This window comes from Canis lupus, chromosome 30 (assembly GCF_011100685.1).
Source record: "Canis lupus familiaris isolate Mischka breed German Shepherd chromosome 30, alternate assembly UU_Cfam_GSD_1.0, whole genome shotgun sequence".
In the NCBI taxonomy this organism is placed as follows: Eukaryota; Metazoa; Chordata; class Mammalia; order Carnivora; family Canidae; genus Canis; species Canis lupus.
In genome coordinates, this window is record NC_049251.1 from 22226298 (window position 1) to 22253048 (window position 26751).

General features: G+C 38.5%; 1 protein-coding gene and 1 long non-coding RNA gene across 7 annotated transcripts in view; one reads left to right on the forward strand and one right to left on the reverse strand.

The window, feature by feature from the left end:
- ZNF280D (zinc finger protein 280D) overlaps positions 1-26751 on the reverse strand; it is a 293874-nt gene that overhangs the window by 123305 nt on the left and 143818 nt on the right. Inside the window, exon 1 of one of the 6 annotated variants that reach the window (XM_038580511.1) lies at positions 773-907. The exons of 2 other annotated variants lie outside the window; for them this stretch is intronic. The gene's annotated coding sequence lies outside the window, so the exon portion shown is untranslated. Of the gene's footprint in view, positions 1-772; positions 908-26751 lie in introns of those variants that run through there. 3 more of the 6 variants (XM_038580506.1, XM_038580502.1, XM_038580504.1) reach the window with 3 other exon arrangements.
- On the forward strand, positions 1013-1467 carry LOC102154430. Its single transcript, XR_005381699.1, has 2 exons — positions 1013-1161; positions 1363-1467. It is a non-coding gene; the product is annotated as an uncharacterized LOC102154430 (long non-coding RNA).

The window sequence follows — 26751 nt, forward strand, 5'->3', positions numbered from 1 at the left end:
GAGCTAAGTTGGGAGAACTCCTTCCATCTCTAGAGCCGGATAAAAACCTCGCAGTGAGCTCATTCTTTCCGTCTAAGTGAAACCCCGAAAAGCTCGGTCAGTAAACTGTGTATCCGACTGCACGTCTCTCCTCAGGGCCCTTCTGGAGACAATAACGGGACAGAGCGGGGGGGGGGGGGGTCCCTTTGACAAGCATGAGGGTGTGAGCGTGGGACGGATGACTGGGCACCTGGGCACGGGGTCAGGGGCCCGAGGGCCCCGGATGCCTGAGGGTTCGGCACCCCCTTCGGCCTCGGTCTACCACGAAGAGACTCCGGGGAGCGTTGCTGTGGGGGAAGCATGGGTCCCCGCCAAACATCGGCACAAAATGTACGGCCGACCAAAGGGAGCCGAATCCAGAGAGAAGAGCCGAGCGCAGGCTGGGCCAACAGGCGCGCAGGCCCTGGGAGGCGAGGTGGAGGAGGCGGAGGAGGCGGAGGAGGCGACGGAGGCAGAGGCGGCGGGGCCGGCGCGGCTCCGGCCTGCGCCCCGAGCCGTCTGCCGCGTCGCGCCGGGATCCCTCCCCCGCCGGGGCCGGCGCAAGATGGCGGTCCGGCCGCCGCCGCCGCCGCCGCCGCGCAGCCGGTCCCCTCCCCCGCGCCCTGGACGCTCTCGGCAAACCGCGCCGGCCTCGACACCCCCGGCCCAGCGCCCCCGGAGTGAGGCGGCGCAGGCCGCGCGGGAGGGCCTCTCCTGCTGCAGCGCGGGGCGGGCGGGGGCGGGGGGCGCTTACCGTGAGCGGAGCGGATCGGCCTGACTGGGGCCCTGAGGAGGAGGAGAAAGAGGAGGAGGAAAAGGAGGAGCACGGAAAACTACACAGCGGCGACGGCGGCGGCTCCCATTGCGGAGCAGCAGCTGAGCTGTGGGAGGGGGGGGGGGGGGCGCTCTCGTGGATCCGCCGCGCTGCCTCATGGGTAGGCTCCGGGTCAGCCTCCGCGCGTCCGGGCTCCCTTTCTTCTCGCCGACGCGGGAGGCGGGCGCGGGCATGTGCGTCGCGGCGCTGCCCTCGAAGGCCGCGGCTCCCCGCCACGCGCCGGCCGGCGGCGAGGGCCGGGACCGGGACCCGGGACCCGGCTAGGGATGTGGCAGTCGGGGCTGCACCGCAGCCGACAGCGTGGGAACGTGAGTTCCGGGGCCTCCCTGGGTGTAGCGGCTAGCGCTCCGCGGGCTTGGCGAGGAAGGGCTAGCAGGAGGGCCGCCCCGAGAGGCCCTGTGCCTGAGGGGCGCAGACGTAACCCAGGGGAGCAGGAGAGTCGGGTTCTTTTCACAGCTGGCTAATTTTGTTCCTTTTTTTTCTTTTCTTTTTTTTTAATTTTGTTTCAGACGTACGATTTCGCTGGTGTCTCCTTGAATTCCTAACTCTGCCACTATGGATCCCTGTAAGAACTTAAAAAAAAAAAAGCTAAAATAAATGCATTTACAAGAACACTTAGTGAGATGCTGCTTGCATGAATGCTACACCTTGTATTCTGATCCGTGAGGAAGTTTCCTCTCCCAGCTCTCCTCACAAGATCAGTCTCGCTCCCCGAGATCCTTAAAACACACAGCCACCACTGCACAAACCCATCGCTGCATTGTACTCGTTCTTCTGTTTGAATTAGTTTCTTCTCTCTCATCCAGACTGCTCCCCTCGCTCTTCTGGGGTGTTGAGCATTAGTCACTTCCTTATTGATTCCCACCCCCAGATCCATCCTAGCCAAGGACAGTTAACTATCCCTAGACCTGGAATGGCTGCAGGTGACCATGACCTGCTCTTCCCCCCATCTGTGCCAGGGATAGTCTAATCCAGCTCTCTCTTTCTGGCTGGCCCTTAAAGGAAGCTTTACAGGAAAAGAGAGTAATCAAAACAACAAACTGGAAAGCTAATAATTCAAAACTTGTGGCCTATTCTTAAGCCATTATAGTTAAAAGAGAGTTCTAATGGCTCGCAAAGCATGTCACGGTATGAAAATGAACTGAAGGTTTCACTCAGTGTTCCCAGTTTGGTCCCATTTGTAGAGACAGAAATTTACTGTTGTTAGACCCTAGAGCTTATTTACATGGAGGGTATGATTCACGCCAACCAGACTTACTAGAGACTGATGTACAAACCAAAATTCACATTTATTCCTTTTTTTCTTTCTTTCATGAGAAGTACATCTGCCCTGAAGACCACAAAACTCTGGTTGACACATTTTCACTCAAAGGAAACATTTACATGAGAAGCCAAATTATAAAGGATATCCACTAAGTATGAAATCAACACTCATGAAGTAATTTAGTTGAATTTTTTTTATTACTCCATCCTTAAAACTCCTCCCTTGGCTAACAGAACATGATTCTCTTGGTTCTCTTGACTGCCTGTCCACACTCTTCCTATCACTTTTTTAATAGTTTCTCTTCCTCTGATTTGCCAATTTTCTGCCCCTTACCCTTCTGTACCTACTCTTTAAGTATCCTCACAGTACTCACTCTCCTTAAGTCAGGTCATGCTCCACACTCTTCCCTGGCTGTAATGGATATAGATGATTGCCCACCTTCATTTTCAAAGCTCCATTGTCTTCACCTATGTAATTTAGATGGCATAACCACTACCCACCCCTAATTCCAAGAGTGGTCCAGCCAGCCTGAAACTATTAGAATCACTTTTACCTCTCTTTGAACAGTTTTTATTTCAGAAACCAATCAGAGTGAAACCTAGGATTTTTGTTTGCTGGTAGGAAAGAGAAGTTACTTTTTTCTCTGGATGATATGGCATTGCTATTAAAATGTAAATACCAGAAGAGCTACAACTTTTTTTTTCTACTAAGGAGAGCCAAATGATAATAAAGCTAACAAATGGAGGAAGAAGGGCTGGGTGAATTAATCATGGGGAAAGGAAGTCAACCTCTGAGAGCATCGTAAGCCTCCAAATCAAACCCAGTCTGAATCCTGTGCTACCTCTAGACTTCTCTGTTATATGAGCAAATAAATTCTTTTTTCTATTTAAGCTGAAGAGGTCCAGAATAAGCCTCTGTGACATAAAAATTATTTTTAGCTGAAAGCATTTGAGTTTCTGAAATTTCTTATCTGCCTAAAAGCAGAGCCTCCCCCAAAGAACTCAATTGTCATAAATCTCCCAGGGAGCAACCAGGGAAGATTGGTTCCTACCACGAGAGACAATGAGAATTGTCACCACACCTAAAGAGCCATTGTCATGAAACTATCATATCTCCCATCTATTCTCCTAAAGGCCTACTTATCTTTCCTAAACGTCATTTGTTTTCCCATAAGTGCACTCTTTCCCCCACCTCACTTCCAAGAAGTCATTTGTTCTCATTAAGTGCCCTCTCCCCTCCCCTTCATCTATTAAAATGGTATATAAGCCCCAAATTCTGTCCACTCCTTTGAGTCACATTTCTTTGTGAACCAGCCCCCACCCCCCCCCCGTACCTAGTACGTGATTAAAATCTGTCTTTTGCTAACCTGTCCTTTTGTCAGTTTAATAGGCAAGCCCCCAAAAAGTAAATCTAAAAAGGGAGAGAAAAGTTTTCCTCCCTAACAAAGTCAATTTGAGTTAGGTTTTCTGTTACTGGCAAGTGAAAGCATCCTAACTGGTGGAGACAATGATAAATACTTTACTTTCCTCTTGCATACCCAGGAAACCCACATTTCCTAGTTCCTTTACGTCTATATCAGGCCATGTAACTGTTTCTGGCCAGTGCATTGTAGAGGCAATGATTTCCCAATCTAAGCCCGACCCTTAAAACCTCCAGTGATTTATAGTTCCCTTTTGTTTTTCACATATCAGTCACCCAGATACAGAAAATTCTGAGGAGCTAGGGGATGGCAGTAACATTAGATGGAAAGACTGTAGGTCTTAATTGCATGGTGCACATCTGACCCTTATTGTACTAATTCGAGCAACATCATATGTTACTGGGTTATGACTGAGAATTGAGGGTTGTTACTAAAACACTAACCCTGATTAATAATAGAAATAGTAGCCTACTGTAACAAAAAATCCAAAATATGTGGCATTAGTTTGGCATAGCAGTCAGGTGGGACTTAAGGAACCATGCAGTAGGCTGGATAACCAAAGATTCATATTAGGCAATGGCTAGACTGTTGCCTACAATACCTTAGGAGGTAGATCAGTACAAATACATATTTTCTAGCTCTAAGGCAAGAGTTCAGAAAACAAAATTAATAATAGATGTTGGTGATTTTTTATGTGATTTGCAAAATATTACCAGAAAGAGATTAGCATGAAACAAAATTAATCAGTTTACCAAAAAAATGAAAGAAAATAGAATCCAGCATTTGAGTAGCTTTGGAGTTTGAAAACAATACTTCTAGATTCCAAAGAGAAAGCTATATTTTAAAAGGCTTTGAGCAAGGAAGCCTTAGTAGGATTTAAACAGAATGACTCAGCCCTTAGGAAAAGATCAGATTACACATGTTTCAGATAGTATCTATTGCTTCAGATAGCCTCAAAGAAGGAGCTTTATTGAGGTATAACTGACAAAATTGTATATAAAGTGTACACGATGATTTGATTTATCCATTGTGAAATGACTACCACAATCAGGTTAATTAACACATGCTAACCTAACCTAGCATGACTAGCATGAAGCCCTAACCTCCTTGTCTTGGGTGAGAACTACTTTGAGGCATGACTTACACTCCAGAATTCCCCTGAACCACCAGGCTGAAGCTATCTTTTGCAGGGTTTTTTTCTAACATACCCTCGCTTGTGTGCATGTGAAACTATTATGCCCGCTCCAAAGCCACCTTTCTTAACTCATGTTTGTGATGCTGGGGGCTGTGATTCTGCTTTGCCAGCTGTTCCCTGTTACATTCTGCTAATAGAGGACCCTAGAGGGAGACCACAAGTCTGAAGGAGGAAGAAGGGCCTTGTTCCTTCCTGTTTACTTTGCTTTATGTTTCTGTCTTTATAAATCCAGCAGCCTTTTATCAGTCCCAGCAGTGACAATTCATTCCCACAGCAAAGACTGAATCTGCTCTACGGTTTTCCCAACACTTGCCAAACTAGTCTCATTGTATCCCCACAGAGATATCACCACAGCCATCCTCACCTGTCCTCAGTGGTCTAGGTTCCAGCTCTATGGTACCTCTGTTCCAAGCACAGACTCCAGCACCAGAGCAGTGCCCTTCTCAGAGGTCTGAGTTTCAGCTCCAAGGGGCCATTCCTCCAAGCTTCTGTTTGCTATGGACTGTACATATGTGTGCCCCCCCTCCCCAATTCATGTTGAAACCCTTATCCCCACTGTGATGGTATCTAGAGACAGGGCCTTGGAGAAGTAATCTTAAGAGCTCTCTCTCTCTCTCTCTCTCTCTCATTCTTTCATTCTCTCTCTTTCTCTCCCTTCCTCTCCCTCCCTGAACCTCCACCCCCACCACCCCTCTCTCAGGCTACAGCAAGAAGGTTCCTATCAGAAGCCAGGAAGCAGGTTCTCACCAGGCACTGAATCTGCCACAACTTGACCTTGGATTTCCCAGCCTCCAGACTGTGGGAAAGAAAAGTGTGTTGTTTAAGCCACCCCGTCTACAGTATTTTTGTTATAGTGGCTCAAACTAAGACACTGTTAGTGATTCAAACCTCTTTGTTCCCTCAGCCCTAGAGGTGGTAACTACTTCCTGTAGTTGCCACCTCCATATATGTAGTGTTATCTTTTTGCCATTATCAATTCTTTATTTTTAAATTTCCTTTGTTAAAATAACTAGTATGCTCCCATCTTCTAACTGGATCCTGAGTGATACACTTGGCTTTCTCTTATCCCTTGTCCTGCTTTCCCCACTCTCGTACAATGTTCATTGTTGACAAATCCTTTTCTTAGAATCTGCTTCTGAGGAATTCAATCTTAAACAGTCTCAGAAAGAACTTTAAGTATTCTTAATGTCATATTGAGCCAACTGGAAACAAATGGATTAGAAGCCTACAGTAACCATGCACCTAATCTAAAATAATTTTTAATGGATCAGAAGCCTACAGTAACCATGCACCTAATCTAAAATAATTTTTAACTGTTAAAGCTGTAAAACCATCTTCAGTTGGCCCATAACCTCTCCAAATATGAAATCTCTACAGTCTCCAAGGAAAGCAAAATCTCATTCAGATATGGCCATGGAAGATTAAAAACAAGGAAAACTTCCCAAAGGGTAGAGCCAGAGGAAATGGAGAAAGAGAGTATCCTGGCTAACTTGATGTGTTGACTTGACTGGGCTAAGGGATGCCCGAAGAGGTGGTGAAACATTATTTCTGGATGTGCCTATGAGACTGTTTCCAAAAGAGAGTAGCATTTGAACCAGTAGACTGAGTAAAGAAAATTACATTTATCAGTGTGGACAGATGCCATACAACCTGTTGAGGGAATAAAAAAGGTAGAGGGAGAGTGAATTCACTCTCTCTGATTGAGCTAGGATGTCCACCGTCTCCTGCCCTCAGATATCAGCACTCATGGTTCTTGGGCCTTTAGACTCAGACCAGGACTTACACCATCAGTTCCTCTCATTCTCTGCCTTCGGATTTGTATTGAATATGCCACTGGCTTTTGATTCTCCATCTAGATAGAGATATAGAAACATATATAGAAATGAAGATAGGGATCTGTATCTATTTAACACTCATTGGTTGCTCCTCTGGAAACCCATAATATAGAGAGTATCTCACCAAAAGAAGAATTAGAGGTTTAACACCTAACCAAGGAAAGTGCTTCACCCCTGATTTAAAGGGCCTTCAAAATGTCTTGTAAGCAGGATTTGAGAATTGCTATGAAACTGTAACTGCTGTGTCTCACATTCTGCTCCTTTCCTAACATGAGTGTCTTTTGCACTTATCTTCTTTCACTTCTACCATCCTATATAGGGTGTAAATCTGGAGGGAGGAGTGGATTGTTTCTTTTTAGTTCATAAGTCACCAGACTAAGAAAGGTCACATCCAAATCTGATGAAGAAATCTGTGTACCATCTGGGACTTAAAACTAGATGCAGTGACTTGATGGGCTTTGGGTTATCCCCCTTAGTATGAAGGCGGAAAAGAAAAATGGACATTTGGGACTAGAAGGTTGGATTAAGACAGAAATAATCACCTAATTTTCCTCCTCTGAACATTCCCCATCCCTTTTACATTCACATATAGCATGTTAATTAGCTTAGGCCAGTGGATTGCCATCAGAAGCAATTTACACCAATGTTACTGAAGTGTGGTTCAGAGACCAGTATTGTTCCATGATTTGTTTGCTGCTGGTCCATAACAAGGTAAATAAAGCAAAGGAAAATATTTAGAAACTTTCATAGAAATTTGACATTCTCACAACATCTTTATTGTCTTTTTGAAAAGTAATAGTCTGCAACAGATTAGAAAGTTTATAAAAGGGGTCCTTTGCTACAGATAGTTTGAGAAGCTGTATGCTCACATCACTTCTAGCCCAACTTCTAAATCCTCTTAATGTTCTTCCCAGACCTTTTTGTTCTTCAGTTGCTCACATGCAGAGGCTCTACCAGAGTACTTGAAGCCCTAGAAAACAGTGGAAATATGAGGTAGAAGTAACCTGGGGTTGCTGAATGATTGATGGAACAGAATCACCTCCCCCAACAAACACATCAATGTTCACTAGACTGTAAGGTGAGTGAGAAATAAACTAGTATGTTAAGTCTGCGATTTGGGGGTTATTTTTTTGAGTACCAGTGTTAGTTATCCAAATACATTGTTATTGAATTTTCCTATGACATTGACTTTAATCTCTATTTTCATGATTTCTGAATTTATATCTTCACAGCACACCCCTCTCCAAAGCAGCAGAGCCATATGCCTCATCACATACTTGATAAATCCATTTTGGACATTCCACAGGACCTAAAAACTCAACATTCCTAATACTTAATCCCTTATGCTCCTCCTCTTTTTCTCAATTTCATTTTGTTCAGCCATATTGCCATCTCTCCAATTGTCCAACCCTGAAACCTAAGAGTAACCCTCAGCTTCTCTTTCTCTACTGTCCATCATAACTCATCAACCCTGAACCAACTTCTGAAAGTTTTACCTTCTTCACATCTTTCCAACCCTTACCCTACTTTTGATTTCTAATTTCTCTACTGTATCTCACTTGAATGAGAAAATCTTCTATTGTACACTCTTGCAATTAATTCCTTCCAACATCATAAAGCTCCCTTATAAAAAGCAAATATAAGTATGTAACAGTCCTGCTCTAGAAATATATCCATTTTTTACATAGTCCTTAAGACAAAACTCATGATCCTTAACATGGTGTGCTAGATACTATGGATTGGCTACTTCAATCTCCATTCCACTCTGCTCCTAATGGGAGATGATAGGAAGCTAAATAAAACAAAAGAGCAAAAACCAACTATATTCCCCAAACAGCCTTGCCACTAGAGTGCTAGATATATTGGGTTCTGTCAATTTGATGCACTTGCACTAAATCCAAAAGATAAAAATGAGGTAGAAGCTATCTTTTTAGATACTACTGGCAAACAATGGGGTTCTGACGTGATTGTTAAAGGCAACTGCCGCAGCTGAGCACTAGTATTAGTATCTATTCACCACCTTCATGGTTGTGAGAGGCAAGTGAGACAACATCAATGACAGTGGCAGTAGCTGGACTTCAGCTAGGAAATCACAGCAGCCTCCAATTTCTATTCCTCTAGCTCTTTTGCTAATATTGTAGTTCCCCGTGTTTAATACCTTTCTCTCAGAAATACCTAAAGATGTTTCTTTTTTTTTTAAGATTCTTATTTATTTATTCATGAGAGACACAGACATAAACAGAGGGAGAAGCAGGTTCCTTGCAGGGAGTGTGATGCAGGATTCAATCCCCAGACCAGGAGCACGACCTGAGCTGAAGGCAGATGCTCAACCACTGAGCCTCCCAGGCGTCACCCTAAAGATGTTTGTATTTCCTGCACTACCACCTGACCAAATAACGTGACATACAAGGCTTTTCATGATCAAGCCCTGATTTCTCTCACCAACCTAACCTTGTGATGCACTTTCCCACTGCCACTTCATACATATCCATCGACCTACATGGTAGTTGAGCCATGCTGAACCACTTGCTGATCTTCAAATGTACCATGTTTTCCTCATTCATGTTACTCTTCTTCAACTTTCTTACTGCTATTGATTCTTTAAGATTCAACTTAAATCTTACCTATTCTGGGAAGCCCTTCCTGATATCTCTTCCAGCTTATACTAAAAAATTTCTCATTCTTTCTTTTGCCACAAAACATGTGAGCCCCTAACCATGTTTGAGATATTCCCCCATTCTTATGGGGCAGAGGCTTCCACCTCAATAGAAATTGAAGATGCCAGCTACTTTCTTCCCCACTTCACCTGTAGTTAGGGAATGTGCACATGATCTAGGATCTGTCATACATGACTACCCCAGATTATGAATCAGAAGCTAATGGCATGAAAAATCACAGGTTTTCAAGTGAACTCTAACAATGTGGAGCAAGAGAGAAGGCACCTAAAGCCAGTTTCTAGAGGCAGTAGTGCCAGTAGTTGTAGCAACAGAGGTGTGGGCAGCTTGAGCTGGAGTGTCTGTGCTACTGGCAATAACAACAATGTTTTCTCCAGCCTAGTTTTGTGTGATTTTGAAAGTTGTTCTTGGCTGCGTGGTCTCTGAGACTGATTTTTAAGGCTTCTAAGAGATTATATACTAATGAATAGCTCCTTAATAAACTCCTTTAATGTTTAAATAAGCCAGTCTTTTTTTATGGCTTAAAACCAAGAATTTTGATTTATATAATATCCTCCCTGCTCTCTCCTATTGCACTTCATAAGTGTAAGTTTGAATTATTGCTCGGCAAATATTTCCTCCGGTATATGCCAGGTATACTTTCCTGCTCTATTGATGTTGGGCTTGATCATGTTTTGCTTGCCAATGAGATGTCAGCATTTACAATTTAAACAGGGGCTTAAAATACGTTCATGTGCTTGAGCTTTCCCTCCTGTGCTCCAGTGATGAGAAAAGCATGTCCCAGGTGGCTGGTGATTATTCAGCCTGGGCCACATAGTGAAATACATGGACAGACCACATACCTCAAGTAGCCAGTGGTCCAAAGATATGGGGCACAAGGAGCCTCCCTGAACCCTTTTGTCATCATTGAGCTGAGAACCTGAAGCATGGAGTCTCAGCTAGCCATCCCACAGACTATAAGCAAGAGAGTAAGATTACTATTTTAAGTCACAGCATTCTTTTTTTCGTTTTGAATTTTTATTTTTTTAAATTGAGATATAAATGACATAACATTATATTAGTTTCCAGTGTACAACATAATGATTCAATACTTGTATACATTGCAAAATGATCACAGTAACTGTAGTTAATCTGTTTCCATACATCATTACAAAATTTTTTTTCTTTTGATGAGAACTTTTAAAATTAACTCTCTTGGGAAACCTGGGTGGCTCAGTGGTTGAACATCTGCCTTCAGCTCAGGGTATGATCCTGGAGTTCTGGGATCGAGTCCCCCATCGGAATCCCTGCATGGAGCCTCCTTCTCCCTCTGCCTGTCTCTGCCTCTCTGTGTGCATCTCTCCTGAATAAATAAATAAAATCTTTTAAAAAAATAATAAAATTCACTCTCTTAGCAACTTTCAAATAATGACATAGTATTGTTAATTATAGTCACCATGCTGTACATTATAATTCCATGACTTATTTATGTTATAACTGAAAGTTTGTACCTTTTAACTCCCTTCACCCATTTAGCTCAACCCACAATCTCTGTCTCTGGCAACCACCAATCTGTTCTGTATATCTATGAGTTTGATTCTTTGCTTGTTTGTTTAGATTTCACATATCAGTGATATTATACAGTATTTGTCTTTCTCTGTGTGACTTATTTCACTCAGCACATTGACCTCGAGGTCTATCCATATTGTCACAAATGACAAAATTTCATTCTTTTTTATGGTGAATAACATTCTACTATACACATGTATATAGGAATGTTATTATATATACACATACACACATACATATACATCACATTTTCTTTATCCATTCATCTGACAACGTACACTTAGATTACTTCCATACCTTACCTCTTGTAAATAATAATGCAATGAACATGGGGGTGCATGTGTCTTTTCAAGGTAGTGTTTTTGTTTTCTTTGGCTAGACACCCAGAAATGGAATTGCTGGGTCATATGAAGTTCTATTTTTAATTTTTTTGAGATATCTCCACACTATTTTCCACCGTAGCTGCATCAATTTGCATTCCTAGCAATAATGCACAGAGGTTCCTTTTATCTACATTTTCACCAACACCTGTTTTGTTTTGTTTTTATAATAGCCACTCTAAAAGATGTGATGTGATATCTCATTGTGGTTTTGGTTTGCATTTCCCTGATGATTAGTAACATGTTTTCATATACACATTGGCCATCTGTATGTCTTCTTTGGAAAAATATCTATTCAGATCATATGCCATTTTTTAATTAGATTGGATTTTTGCTATTGAATTGTATGAGTTCTTTATATATTTTGGATATTGACCCCTTATCAGACATATGATTTGCAAATATTTTCTCCTATTCTAAGTGACTACCTCCTTCTTATGTAACATTGCATTTATAGTTGACTAATATGTTATGTAATTAGTATTAACAGCTATAGCAAAAGTCAGCCTATAATTATTGTCTATTGCTCTCTACTAAACTGTAACCTTGTTGAGGGTTGAAATGATTTCTCTCCAGTCAAAATTGGTAAAATGTATTAGATTAAGCTGGATTGAATTATTGCATGGTAATACAACATACTTTTTAATTTTACTGAGACTATTTCTTTTTGATTTAACTTGGAATTTGGGGTGCTCCTCAATGACATAAAAACACAGGTCCAGTTCATAATAAATTTGTTCAATGAATGTCATTTCAATTTTCTTCCCATAACTCCTTAGTTACTGACTTACACACAAACTTCTACTACTTCTGTAGGTAGTTGGTTACTTCCATTATGTATAGATTCTACTAGTTTCATTTTTAAATATTAAACAAATCCTGGTTTTCAAATTTGAGCATATTTGGTAGTGTCTCACTACCTAACTTATAGCTGAGACTTTGTGAAATGAATTTGGTATTTGTAATATTAATAGTTTCCTGAGTATGTAAAATTTTCATGTGATCATTCTGACTAGGTAGTATTATGGCTCAGATTAAAATAGAAACTTAAGCATTTTTTTATTTTGATAAAATATACAAAATCATTTTTCTCAACTCATTCCTAAGTCTCATACGATTACATCTTCCTTCGGAGCAAAAATCCAGGATGTGATGAGGCTTAGAGATCAAGTGAGTATAAGGAATGAGGTGTAAACAACAAAAGTGAGTTTATATTTTGTCATAATCTTGACCATTTTGATGAGTTTGTAACAGCTGCATCAAAATGGCCATGTCAAGAAACAGAATTCAGAGCCATGTATATGTCCTGTCTCCATTTCTAAGTCTAAGTTCTAAAGCAGTGCTAGGGTACTAGATCATAAATAGGCAGATATATTTCTTTAATTATTATAAGCGGATAGTATTCGTAAGTGGTAAGTAGGTGGAACTATGTAATATAATCTCTAAACATGTTGACTAAGTACACATGAACGCATTTAGTCATGAAATAAAAATGTAACACATTTCATCCAAAACATTTAATAATTTAATAATATACATAATCATAGTTATGCATAATAATGAAACATAGTTGATAATGAATTCACAAAGTGAATTTTTTCCAGATTATTAGGATACAATTGACACATAACACTCTATAAATTTAAGATGTATATCATAATGATTTGATACCACAGTATGTTTAGTTAACATCCATTAGCTTACATAGTTACATTTATTTCTTATGATGAGAACTTTTAAAATCTACTCTCTTAGTAGCTTTCAAACATGCAACACAGCATTGTTAATTATAGTCACCTTGTACATTACTGTATTTTTTTAAAAGTTTTTATTAATTTATTCATGAGAGACACAGAGACATAGGCAGAGAGAGAAGCAGGCTCCCTGTCAGAAGCCTGATGTGGAACTCTATCCCAGGACCCCTGGACCCTGTGATCACGACCCAAGCCAAAGTCAGATGCTCACCCACTGAGCCACTCAGGTGCCCCTACATTACTGTATTTTATATCCCCCAAATTTACCTTATAATTGGAAGTATGTACCTTTTGAATGCCTTTACCCATTTCCCACTCTCCCCAGACTTTGCCTCTGACAACTTGTTTCCTGTTTCTAATGAGTAGTTTTTTTAGATTCCACATATAAGTAAGGCCATGCAGTTATTTGTTTTTCTCTGTTTGACTTATTGACCTCAAGTTTCATTCATGTTGTAGCAAATGACAGGATTTCTTTCTTTTTTATGACTGAGTAATATTTATATATATATACCACATTTTCTTTATACATTTTTAAAAATATTTTATTTATTTATTCATGAGAGACACAGAGAGAGAGAGAGGGCAGAGACACAGGCAGAGGGAGAAGCAGGCTCCACGCAGGGAGCCCGATGTGGGATTTGATCCCAGGACTCCAGGATCACACCCTGGGCCAAAGGCAGGCTCCAAACCGCTGAGCCACCCGGGGATCCCTTCTTTATACATTTGTACAACAATGGACACTTAGATTGTTTCCATGTCTTAGCTTTGCAAATAATGCTACAATAAACACAGGGTGCAGATATCTCTTTGAGACAGTGATATCATTCATTCAGATATATACCCAGAAGTGGAATTGCTAGATCATATGATAGTTTTATTTTCAATTTTTTGAGGAACCTTCATATTGTTTTCCATAGTAGATGCACCAATTTACATTCCCATCAACAAAATATGAGGCCTGCCTTTTCTCTACATCTTTGTCAGCACTTAAAACTTTTTAAATTTTACAACAGCCATCCTAACAGGTATGAAATGATATCCCATTGTGGTTTTGATTTGCATTTCCCTGATGAGTAGTGATGTTGAGTACCCTTTCATATGCCTATTGGCCATTTAAGTATCTTTTTTGGGAAAATGCCTATTCAGATCCTTTGCCCATCTTTTAATTGGATTATTTGTTTTGGGGGGGGGCTATTTTTTTTGGTTTTGAGTCTTTTGTTTATCTCCTTGTAGGTTTTGCTATTGAGTTGTATGTGTTGCTTATCTATTTTGGATATTAGCCCTTTATCAGATATGTGGTTTTCAAATATTTTCTCCCCTTCCATAGATTGACCTTTCATTTTGTTGATGTTTTCTTTTGCTGTGAAGAACTTTTTAAGCTTGATGTAGTTGCACTTGCTTATTTTTGCTTCTGTTGCCTATGCTTTAGATATCTTATCCAAAAAACTCGTTGCCAAGACCAATACCCAGGAGCTTTTCCCTTATGTTTTCGTCTAGGTTTTTATGGTTTCAGATCTTACATTTAAGTCTTTAATCAATTGTGAGTTAATTTTTGTAAGTGGTGTAAGATAGGGGTCTAGTTTCATTTTTTTGCATGTAAATATCCAGTTTTCCCAACACCATTTACTGAAGAGACTATCTTTGTTTCGTTGAGTAGTCTTGGCTCCTTGGTCAAATACTAGTTGATCATACATGCATGGGTTTATTTCTGGGCTGTCATTTCTGTTCTATTGGTCTATGTGTATATTTTTTATGCCACATATTTTTATGCGGATTACTATCGCTTTGTAACATAGTTTGAAATCAGGTAATGTGGTGCCTCCAGCTTTGTTCTTTTTCTCATGATTGCTTTTGCTATTCAGGGTTTTTGTGTGTGTGTTTGTTCTGAACAAATTTTAGGTTTTTCTATTTCAATGAAAAATGCCATTGAAATCTTGATACAGATTGCATTGAGGGCAGCCTGGGTGGCTCAGCAGTTTAGCGCTGCCTTCAGCCCAGGGCCTGATCCTGGAGACCTGGGATCGAGTCCTGCATCAGGCTCCCTGCATGGAGCCTGCTTCTCCCTCTGCCTGTGTCCCTGCCTCTCTTTCTCTCTCTCTCTCTATCATGAATAAATAAATAAAATCTTAAAAAAAAAAGATTGCATTGAATCTATTGATGGGCTTTGAGTAGTGGACATGGGATGTGAACATGGGATATCTTTCCATTTATCTCTGTCTTCTTCAATTTATTTCAACATCTTATAGTTTTCAATATACATATCTTTCAATTTCTTGCTTAAGTGTTAAGTATTTTATTGTATTTGATGCCATTGTAAATGTGATTATTTTATTTCCCTTTTCAGATAATTATTAATGTATAGAAATGCTCCTGATTTTTGAATGTTGATTTTGTATCCTGCAACTTTGCTGAATTCATTGGTTAGATCTAACAGTTTTTTATGGAGTCTTTAGGATTTTTTATATATAAAAGTATGCCATGTGCAAACAGATAATTTCATCTTTTTCTTTCCAGTTAGGATGTCTTTACTTCTTTTTCTGCCTGATTGCTCTGGCTAGGACTACTACTACTATGTTGAATACGAGTGGTGTGGAGTGGCACCCTTGTCTTATTCCTGATCTTAAGAAAAGCCTTCAATCTTTTACCATTGAGTATGATATTAACTCTAGGTTGTCATACATGGCACTTATTATGTTGAGGTACATTTCTTTACCCAATTTGTTGAGAGGGTTTTTTTTTTTTTATCATGAATTGATGTTGAATTTTGTTAAATGCTTTCTCTGCATTTATTGAGATGATCATGTGATTTTTATTCTTCATTCTATTAATATGGTACATTACATTTATTGTTTTGCATATATGGAACCATCCTAGTATCACCCCAGGGATAAATCTCACTTGATCATGGTGTGTGATCCTTTTATTGTGTTGTTAAATTCAGTTTGCTTATATTTTTTTTTTCAGTTTGCTTATATTTTGTTGAGAAGTTCTACATCTATTCATCATGGATATCGCCCTATAATTTTCTTTTCTTTAGTGTCCTTATCTGGTTTGGAATTAGAATAATGCTTGACCCATGAAATGAGGCTGAGACTGTTCCCGCCTCTTTACTTTTTTGTGGAAGAGTTTGAGGATTGCCATTTTTAGTAACCAGAAAAACCTTGTGGTCCTAGGCTTTTTTTTTTTGGGGGGGGGGGTTGGTTATTATTGATTCAATCTTCTTACTCTTCATTGGTTATTCAGACTTTGTTTTTCTTCCTGACTCAGTTTGATGGGTTGTATGTTTCTAGGAATTTATTTATTTCTTCTAAATTGTCTAATTTGTTGGCATATAATCATTCATAGTAATCTCTTATGAGTCTTTGCATTGTGGTATCAGTTGTAATGTCTCCTCTTTCATTTACAATTTTATTTTTGGGTCCTCTTTGGTTAGTCTGGCTAAAGGTTTGTCAATTTTGTTTATCTTTTCAAAGAAACAACTCTTAGTTTTGCTAATTGTTTCTATTTTCCTGTTCTCTATTTCATTTATTTCTGCTCTAATTTTTATTATTCCCTTACTTCTGCTGCTTAGAGCTTAATTTTTTTCTTTTTTTCTAGTTCCTTGAGATGTAAAGTTAGGGTGATTATTTGAGATCTTTATTCTTAATGTGTGCATTTATCACCATAAACTTCTTTCTTCTTAGAACTGCTTTTGCTGTATCCCACAAGTTTTGCTTGTATGTTGCTTGTATGCGGAAGTATGCGGAAGCAACAAGTATGTCGCTTGTATGCGGAAATGTTGTATTTCCGTTTTTGTCTCAAGACATTTTTTATTTCTCTTTTTTTTAAATATTTTATTTATTCATGATAGACACAGAGAGAGAGAGGCAGAGACACAGGTAGAGGGAGAAGCAGGCTCCATGCAGAGAGCTCGACATGGGACTCGATTCCAGGTCTCTAGGATTACACCCTGGGCTGAAGGTGGTGCTAAACTGCTGGGCCACCTGGGCTGCCCTATTTCTCTTTTGATTTCCTCTTTGGCCCATTAGTTGTTCAGGATTGTGGTGTTTAATTTCCATGTATTTGTGAATTTTCCAGATTTCCTCTTGTTATTGATTTCTAATTTTATACTACTGGGGTCATAAAAGATACTTAATATGATTTCAATCTTCTTAAATTTATAATTCTTGTTTTGTGGACTAACATATGATATATCGTGGAGAATGATCTGTGTGCACTTGAGAAAAATGTATATTTTGCTGCTATTGGATGACATATTCTGTATATGTCTATTAGGTCCATTTGGTCTATAGTGCTGTTCAAATCCACTGTTTCCTTATCAATTCTTTGCCTGATCTATCCATGGTCGAGAGTGGGGTATTGAAATCCTCAACCATTTTTTAATGCCTTTTAAAAAAACTTTTATTTAAATTCAATTTAGTTACCACATCGTGCATTATTAGTTTAACAGGTAGAATTTAGAAATTCATCAGTTGCATATAACACCTAGTGCTCATTACATCAAATGCCCTCATTAATGCCCATCGCACAGCTACCCCATCCCCCCACCCAAATCACCTCCAGCAACTGTTTGTTTTCTATAGTTAAGAGTCTTTTATACTTTGCTTCTCTCTCTGTTTTTATCTTATTTTATTTTTTCCTCCCCTTCCCCTGTGTTCATCTGCTTTGTTTCTTAAATTCCACTATGAGTGAACTCATATGAAATTTGTCTTTTTCTGACATTTCACTCAGCACAATAGTTCTATTCACATTGTTGCAAATGGCAAGATTTCATTCATTTTGATGGCCGAGTAATATATATATATATATCCCTTCTTTATCCATTTACCTGTCCATGAACATCTGGGCTCTTTCCATGTTTTGACTATTATAGACATTCCTGCCATAAACATTGGGATGCATGTGCCCTTTCGAATCACAATGTTTGTATGCTTTGGATAAAAACATAGTAGTGCAATTAACTGCTGGGTCATAGGGTAGTTTTATTTTTAACTTTTTGAGGAACCTCCATACTATTTTCCAGAATGGCTGCACCAGTTTGCATTCCTAAAAAACAGTGTAAGAGGATTCCCCTTTCTCTGCATCCTCACCAACATCGATTGTTTCCTGATTTGTTCATTTTAGCCAATCTGACCAGTGTGAGGTGATATCTCCTTGTGTTTTTGATTTGTATTTCCCTAATGATAGGTGATGTTGAGCCTTTTTTCATGTGTCTGTTTGGCCATTTGCATATCTTCTTTGGGGAAATGTCTGTTCATGTCTTCTGCCCATTTCTTAACTGAATTTTTTTTTTTATTTTTGGATGTTCGATAAGTTCCTCTTACATTTTGCATGCTAGCCCTTTATCTGATATGTCATTTGCAAATATCTTCTCCCATTCTGTAGGTTGTCTTTTAGTTTGGTTGATTGTTTCCTTTTCTGTGCAAAAGCTTTTTATCCCGATGAAATCCCAATAGTTCATTTTTGCTTTGGTTTCCCTTGCCTTTGGAGACATGTCTAACAAAAAGTTGCTGTGGACATGGTCAAAGAGAATGCTGCTTGTTGTTGTCCTCTATGATTTTGTTGGATTCCTGTCTCATATTTGGGTGTTTCATCCAAATTGAACTTATTTTTGTGTATGGTATAATAAAGTAGTCCAGTTTCATTCTTCCGCATGTTGCTGTCCAGTTTCTCCAACACTGTTGAAAAGACTGTCTTTTTTTCCATTGGGTATTCTTTCCCAATGGAAACTTTGTCAAAGTTTAGTTGATCATAGGGTTGAGGGTTCATTTCTGAGTTCTCTATTCTGTTCCATTATCTATGTGTCTGTTTTTGTGCCAGTACCATACTGTCCTGATGATCACAGCTTTGTAACAGAGCTTGAAGTCTGGAATTGTGATGCCTCCAGCTATGGTTTTCTTTTTCAACATTACTTTGGCTATTCGGGGTCTTTTGTGGTTCCATAGAAATTTTAGAATTGTTTCTTCCAGCTCTGTGAAAAAGGCCAGCAGTATTTTGATAAGGATTGCATTGAATGTGTAGAATGCTTTAGATAGCATAGACATTTTAATAATATTTGTTCTTCTTCTAATCCATGACCATGGAATGTTTTTCCATTTCTTTGTGTCTTCCTCAATTTCTTCCTATAGGTTTCAGAGTACAGATTTTTTACCTCTTTGGTTAGGTTTATTCCTAGGTATCTTAAGGGTTTTGGTGCAATTGTGTATGGAATCAATTCCTTGATTTCTGTTTCTGCTCCTTTATTGTTAGTGTATAGAAATGCAACATATGGGGATCCCTGGATGGCTTAGCGGTATGATGCCTGCCTTCGACCCAGGGCATGGTCCTGAAGTCTTGGGGTCCAAGTCCCACATCGGGCTCCCTGCATGGAGCCTGCCTCCCTCTGCCTGTGTCTCTGCCTCTCTGTCTCTTTCTCTCTCATGAATAAATAAATAAAATCTTTTAAAAAAGAAAAAGAAATACAACAGACTTCTGTGCATTAATTTTTATATCCTGCCAATTTGCTGAATTCCTTTATCAGTTCTAGCAATTTTTTGGTGGAGTCTTTCAGGTGTTCTACATAGAGTATCATATCATCTGCAAAGGGTGAAAGTTTGACTTCTTCACTGATTTGGATGGCTTTTTTTCTTTCTGTTATCTGATTGCTAAGGCTAGGACTTCCAGTACTACACTGAACAACAATAGTGAGAGTGGACATCCTTTCCATGCTCTGACCTTAGGGGAAAAGCTCTCAGTTTTTCCTTGTTGAGGATGATATTCACTGTGGGTCATGATATTAAGGTATGTTCCCTCTATCCCTATATTGTGGAGGGGTTTTTTTTTGTGTGTGTGTGTGGAGGGTTTTTAATCAAGAATGGTTGCTGCATTTTGACAAACGCATTTTCTGTATCTGTTGAGAGGATCATATGTTTTTTTATCCTTTCTTTTTCAATGTGGCATATCACACTGATTTGCAGACATTGAACCACTCATGTAGTCCAAGAATAAATCCCACTTGGTCGTGGTGAATAATCCTTTTAATGTACTGTTGAATCCTATTAGTAGTATCTTGGTGAGAATTTTTGCATCATCAGGGATATTGGTCTGTAATTTTCCTTTTTAATGGGGTCTTTGTTTGGGGATCAAGGTAATGCTGGCCTCATAGAATGAGTCTGGAAGTTTCACTTCCATTTCTATTTTTTGGAACAGCTTCAGAAGAATAGTTATTAATTCTTCTTTAAATGTTTGGTAGAATTCCCCTGAGAAGTCACCTGGCCCTGGATTCTTGCTTGTTGGGAGATTTTTTTATTACTGATTCAAATCCTTGGCTGGTTATGGGTCTATTCAGGTATTCTATTTCATTTGGTAGTTTTGGTACCAGTTTTGGTAGTTTATATGTTTCCAGGAATTTATCCATTTCTTCTAGATTGCTTAATTTGCTGGCATATAATTGCTCATAATATTCTAATTGTTTGTATTTCATTAACAGCCCACTCACCACAACAGATAGATCATTTAAGCAGAAGATCAACAAGGAAACAAAGACTTTTAATGACACACTGGACCAGATAGACTTACAAGATATATACTTCTTCATCCTAAAGAAACACGTTCTTTTTTCTAAAATATTTTATTTATTTATTTATGAGAGACACAGAGAGAGGGGCAGAGACATAGGCAGAGGGAAAAGCAGGCTCCATGCAGGGAGCCCGACATGGGACTTGATCCCGGGTCTCCAGGATCACGCCCTGGGCTGAAGCCAGGCGCTAAACCACTGAGCCACCCAGGTCGCCCAACACATTATTTTCTAGTGCACATGGAGCATTCTCCAGAATACGTTATATACTGGATCACAAATCAGGACTCAACTGGCACAAAAAGATTGAGATTGTACCATGCATATTTTCAGACCATAATACTATGAAACTTAGAGTCAACTATTAGAAGAAAATTTGGAAGGACCACAAATACATGGAGGTTAAAGAACATCCTACTAAAGAATGAATGGGCCAACCAGGAAATTAAAGAAGTATTAAAAAAAATAGATGGAAGCAAATGAAAATGAAAATCCAACAGTTCAAAACCTTTGGGATGCAGTAAAGGCAGTCCTAAGAGGGAAGTATATAGCAATACAGGTCTACCAGAATCAAGTCCTACAACAGGCTCCTGGTGAGGAGCCTGCTTTTCCCTCTGCCTATGTCTCTGCTTCTCTCTGTGTTCTCTCATGAATAAATACATAAAATCTTATTTAAAAAAAAAAAAAGGCAAGAAAAGCCTCAAATACACAAACTGACCTTATGCCCAAGGGAGCTGGAAAAAGAACAGCAAATAAGGCCTAAATCCAGCAAGAAGAGAAATAAAAAAGATTAGAGCAGAAATCAATCATATAGAAATTAAAAAAAAAAAAACAGTAGAACAGATCGATGAAAACTAGGAGCTTATTCTTTGAAAGAATTAACAAGATTGATAAACCCCTAGCCAGAATTATCAAAAAGAAAAGACAAAGGACCCAAATAAATAAAATCATGAATGAAAGAGGAGAGATCACAACACCAAAGAAATTCAACTATTATTATATTGTTATTTGCATCCAGTTCTATTAGTGTTTGCTTTCTGTATGTAGGCAGTCTGACATTTGGTGCATAAATATTTATATAATTATTATTTTTAATTGTATGTATAAAGTGATCTGTTTCAAAAAAGAAAATATAGAAAAGATAAAAAAATATGGAAAAATCAAATAAATTAAAAATAAGAAAGTCAGTCAAAAAGCAAGAAAGGTTAAGAAAGTTTCATATCATCCTAATGCAAAAAGCAAACCAATTTCTTAGGAAAGCAAAACTATGCTTGAATTCAAACCAGAAAATAATTTCTCCATTGGGTCATTATAGGCAAGATTCTGTGTATGGTATGCCTTAATCTGGGAGTGGATTTCAGTGTAGCCAGAGAAATGGATGAATTACAAATCCTCTAGATAGTCCTCCTTAGTATTTCTTTCATCTAAGCTTTAAAAAAGAATAGTGAACAGCTCTGAATTTGAAATTAACTCACCTGAGAAATACCTAGAATACTGCTATTCATTGTCACTAATTAAATACAGAGCCTTATGTTTTAATAATCAGCAGAGCTGGGGGGTAGCTTTGACATTTTCTGGTGAATATTAAAACATGCAAAAGGCTGCCTGTATAAAAGTCACTTTACCTGGTACTTGGAGTTGTGCCAAAAAAAAAGTACTAGGAATAAGGATGAAATTGTCTTCAGAAAGTAATTTGTTTCCCCTCTAAACTACATGGAACTGAATAACTGATATTATAGATTTCCACACCATAAAGCATTGCAGCAATATTTTGGTCTGGAAAATACTAAATACCACCACCACACTTTGCCATTAAAATTCGTTATACTAAAATATCCACATACATCAATATGTAAGTACTGTTAATTCATTATTATGGAATAACCCACCTGAAACGTGCCTGCTTTTTGAAAATAATATTGGTCCAAGATGGCTAGAGCTGCAATTTATCAAGCATGAAAGCAAGTTTAAATAACATATCTGATAAGCAGCACATAAGTTAAGCTTATTTTCATCCCACAAAGGGAAACAGTATTTTGTTTGTTTGTTTGTTTACTTTTAAAAGATTGTAATAATTTATTTGAGGGGGCGAGAGGCAGAGGGAAAGGGAGAGGGAGAGAATTTTAAGCAGACACTGGGCTGAGTGCAGAACCTGTCATGGGGCTCAATCTCATGACCCTGATGAGATCACAACTGAGCCAAAATGAAGAGTTGGACACTCAACCAACTGATCCACCCAGGTACCCCTGGAAGCAGTATTTTTAAGAAGACTTCATACACAGCATGGAACTCGAACTCACCACTAGGAGACCAAGACTTGAGCTGAGATCAAAAGTCAGACACTTAACAGATTGAGCCATCCAGATGCCCCAAGGAAGGAGTATTTTTAAAATGGAATAGCCCACGTTGCAAATATTTAAGAGCTATCATGAGATGGCCAAGTCATTTGAAGTGAGATTCTTCATCATTTTTGGAACATCCTTGATCATTATTTCTTCAAGCATTGCCTTTGTCCCATTCTCTCCTTCCTCTCCTTTTGGAACTCTGATTAAATGAATATTAGATCTCTCCATGTCTCCTAATTTTTCTTCTATATTTCCTATCATTTTTGTCTATCTGTGCTGCATTCTGGATAATTTCTCCTAAAATATTTTCTAACTTGCTCTTATATTTATCTGCTCATTTTAAAATTTTATATAATGTGTTAACTTATGTACAGTATCATTGGTTCTTCTAAAAATCTTATCAGTCACTTTTTGAACTATTCTTAAAATTTACAATTGTTTTTTAAGCATAGTAAGTCATGTTTGTTTGTTTTAAATTAGAGAGGAGGGGGGAAGGGCAAGGGAGAGAGAATCTTAAGCAGGCTCCATGCCCAGTGCTGAGCCCAACACAGGGCTTAATCTCACAACCCTGAGATCATGACCTGAGCTGAAATCAAGAGTTGGATGCTTAACTGATTGAGCTACCCAGGCTCTCCTAGTAAGTTATGTTTTAAAAATAATCTCTAATTCCAATGTATGCTTTATTTTGTTTCTGTAATTTTTCTCACGGGATGGATGCTTTCCTTGTGTGTGTGTATGTGTGTGCGCGTGCACGCACCTTGTATGTTTTATTGTGCTCTGCTTATTGTCCCTAAAATATTATGTCAAAGGCTTCTCTGAGGTCTAAGATAAATGTTCCTTATTTCAGAAATGATTTTTCCCTACCAGTTCAGGACCAAATTATCCAAATTCATGGCTTCATGTTTCCTGGACCATTCAAATCTTGGTCTATAATTCTTGGGAAGAGCAAGCCCACAGCTACAACCTCTCAGGGAATTTTTCTCCTTTTCTGCTTATATCTGTTTTTCTTAGTGTCAAGGCAACATTCCCTTTGGGCCACTGGGTGTATGGGTAGGTATATTTCAGGTTTTCTTTTTCTCTGACGGTTGACACCACTTCAGTGGAGAAGGGGTCATCTGCTACGCCTTGAGCAGGACTTGGGTTTCAATATCTGATTTCTCCATGTGTAAGATTGGTAAAACCAATGCCCAAACCTCCCAGATCAACAATTTCCCTCTGAGTAAAAGCAGCCTCAGTGCTCTGCTTATCTCTCCAGAATCTAGTGTTTTCTTAGATTTCGGTCATAATTGTGGCTCTACAACACTTTTAAAAAAACACAACTTAATTTTTCCAATATGTTTAGGTTACTTTATTAGGAAGATTTAGAGTAAAAGTAGAATATATAGCTTTACAAAGAAGGGAGGTTTTCTTTTCTGCCAATGTCTGTGTCTGGTTTTGGTATTAGAGCAATGTTGGCCTCCCTGAGTTAGGAAGTGATCATCCCTCCTCTTTAATTTTTTGGGGTGGTATTATTTTCTTCCTTAAATGTTTCATAGAGTCCCCCAGAAAAGCCATCTGAGCCTGGATTTTTCTTTGTTAGAAAGTTTTTAATTACAAATTCAAGTTCTTGAATACATTATATTTACATATATTTATTTAGGTTACATATATTTAGGTTATCTATTTCTTCTTGGATGAGCTTTGGTAAGTCTCTGTCTATGTCATCTACATTGTCAGGTTTATTAACTTAAAGTTGTTCACAATATTTTTTTTTAGCCTTTTAATATCTAAAGAATATATATGTCTCCTCTCTTATTCCACATATTGTTAATTTGTGTCTTCTCTTTTACTTTTTCTAACCAATCTGGCTAGAAATTAATTCTTTTTTCATTTTCCCAAAGGACCAACTTTTCATGGATGTCTTCTATTGTTTTTATGTTTTCTATTTTATTGATTTCTACTCTGATCTGTTTTATTTCCTCTCTTCTGCTTATTTTGGGCTTGACTTTCACTTCTTTTTCTAGTTTCTTACGGTAAAAGCTGAGGTCACTGAATCGAGACCTTTCTTATTTTCTAACATAAGTATTTAGTGCTAAATATTTCTAAATATAGATGTAGCTACATCTAACAAATTTGATTTGTTTTCATTTTCATTCATTTAATTTCACAAAATACTTTGCTTCAATTCAAATCTGCCTTGATAGCTTATTTGACACAAAGATTATCTAGAAATGATATTTAATTCACAAATATTTGAGGGTTTCTTATTTTTGTTACTGATTTATCATTTTTGTGGGGTTTTTTACATTAATAGACTTTATTTTTACAATTTTAGGTTTCCAGAAAAAATGGGCAGGAAGTACCAAGTTCCCATTTACCTATTTTCCTTCCTGCCCTACCCCCAACTCCCCCCATTATTAACATCTTGCATTAGTGTGGTACATTTGTGGTAGTTGCCTGCAGTTTGCATTAGGATTTATTGCTTTGTACTGTTCTATGAGTTTTGACTAATGCATGTTATGTATCCACCATTGTAGTATCATACAGAATAGTTTCACTGTACAAAAAAACCCATGCTCCACCTACCTATGTCTCCCTCCCCACAAACCCTTAGTTAGCTATGACTGATCTTTTTATTGTCTCTACAGATTTTCCTTTTCCAGAATGTCATATAGTTGGAATCATAGAGTATGCAGCCTTTTCAGACTGGCCTGCTTTGCTCAGCAATATGCATATGAGGTTTATCCATGACTTTTCATGGACAGATAGCTCATTTCTTTTTATTGTTGAATAATATTCCATTGTCCTGATGTACCACAGTTTGTTTATTCATTCATCTATTGAAGGACATTTGGTTGCTTCTAGTTTTTGGCAGCTATGATTAAAGTTGCTATTAACATTTATGTTGAGGCTTTTGTGTGAACACATCTTGAAATCATTTGGATAAACATCTAGGACACTAATTTTTGATTCCCTTGTCCAACATCATATAGTTAAGGAGTCACACGGTGAGAATTGGACTCAAATAACCTGATCCAGAGTCTATACCTTAAAACTATCTTTCAACGTGATACAAGTCAGGTGAACATGGTAAGGGAAGATTCATGGATGATGGGGTTTGAATTTAATCTTTTTTTTTTTTTAAGATTTTATTTATTTGAGAGAGAGCATGCACAAGCAGTGGGGAGGAGCAGAGAGAAAGGGAGAGGGAGAAGCAGACTGCCCACTGAGCAGAAAGCCTGACAGGGCTTGATCCCAGGACTCTAAGATCATGATCTGAGCTAAAGGCAGATCCTGAGCTGATTGAGTCACCCAGGCGCCCCTGAATCCAATCTTAAAAGAGGACTAAGAGTTGGATAAATAGAAGTGAGAAGAAACTTTCAAACAAGGGTATGGTGAAATACTGCTTGGAAAAGTATAGTGTGGGAAAGTGATTGATGATGGGTTGCACAATAATGTGAATTGCTTAATGCCACTGAACTGTGAACTTAAAAATAGTTAAAATGGTAATTTTAACTATTTATTTATAATGGTATTTTTCTGCAACTTTTTAAAAAGGTATAGTGTACATGTTGATTTATGGGTATGGTGGTAAATTAATCTGACTAAAGTTAAAGTTTTTTTTGAGGGAATAAAAGGCAAGAAAGTTGAATATGTTACATTAGAACAAAATCAGCATGAATTTTTAGTGATAGTATAAGGTTTTGGGGAATCATTAAAATTTTGGAAGACGAAAATAGACATAAAATCTGCAACTTTTAAGTATTTAAAATGCTTTATGAGAAATTTATTGAAATGGAGCAAGGATGGGGTCAAAAAAACAACTCAACTCAGTTTAGTTGTGTTCACATGTACACACCTCCAACAGCAGCTTTGTACAGTGGGTATTTTGCCCCCATTCTAAGTCAAGGAATCTAAGGTTTATTGATGCTCACAATACTAGTACAG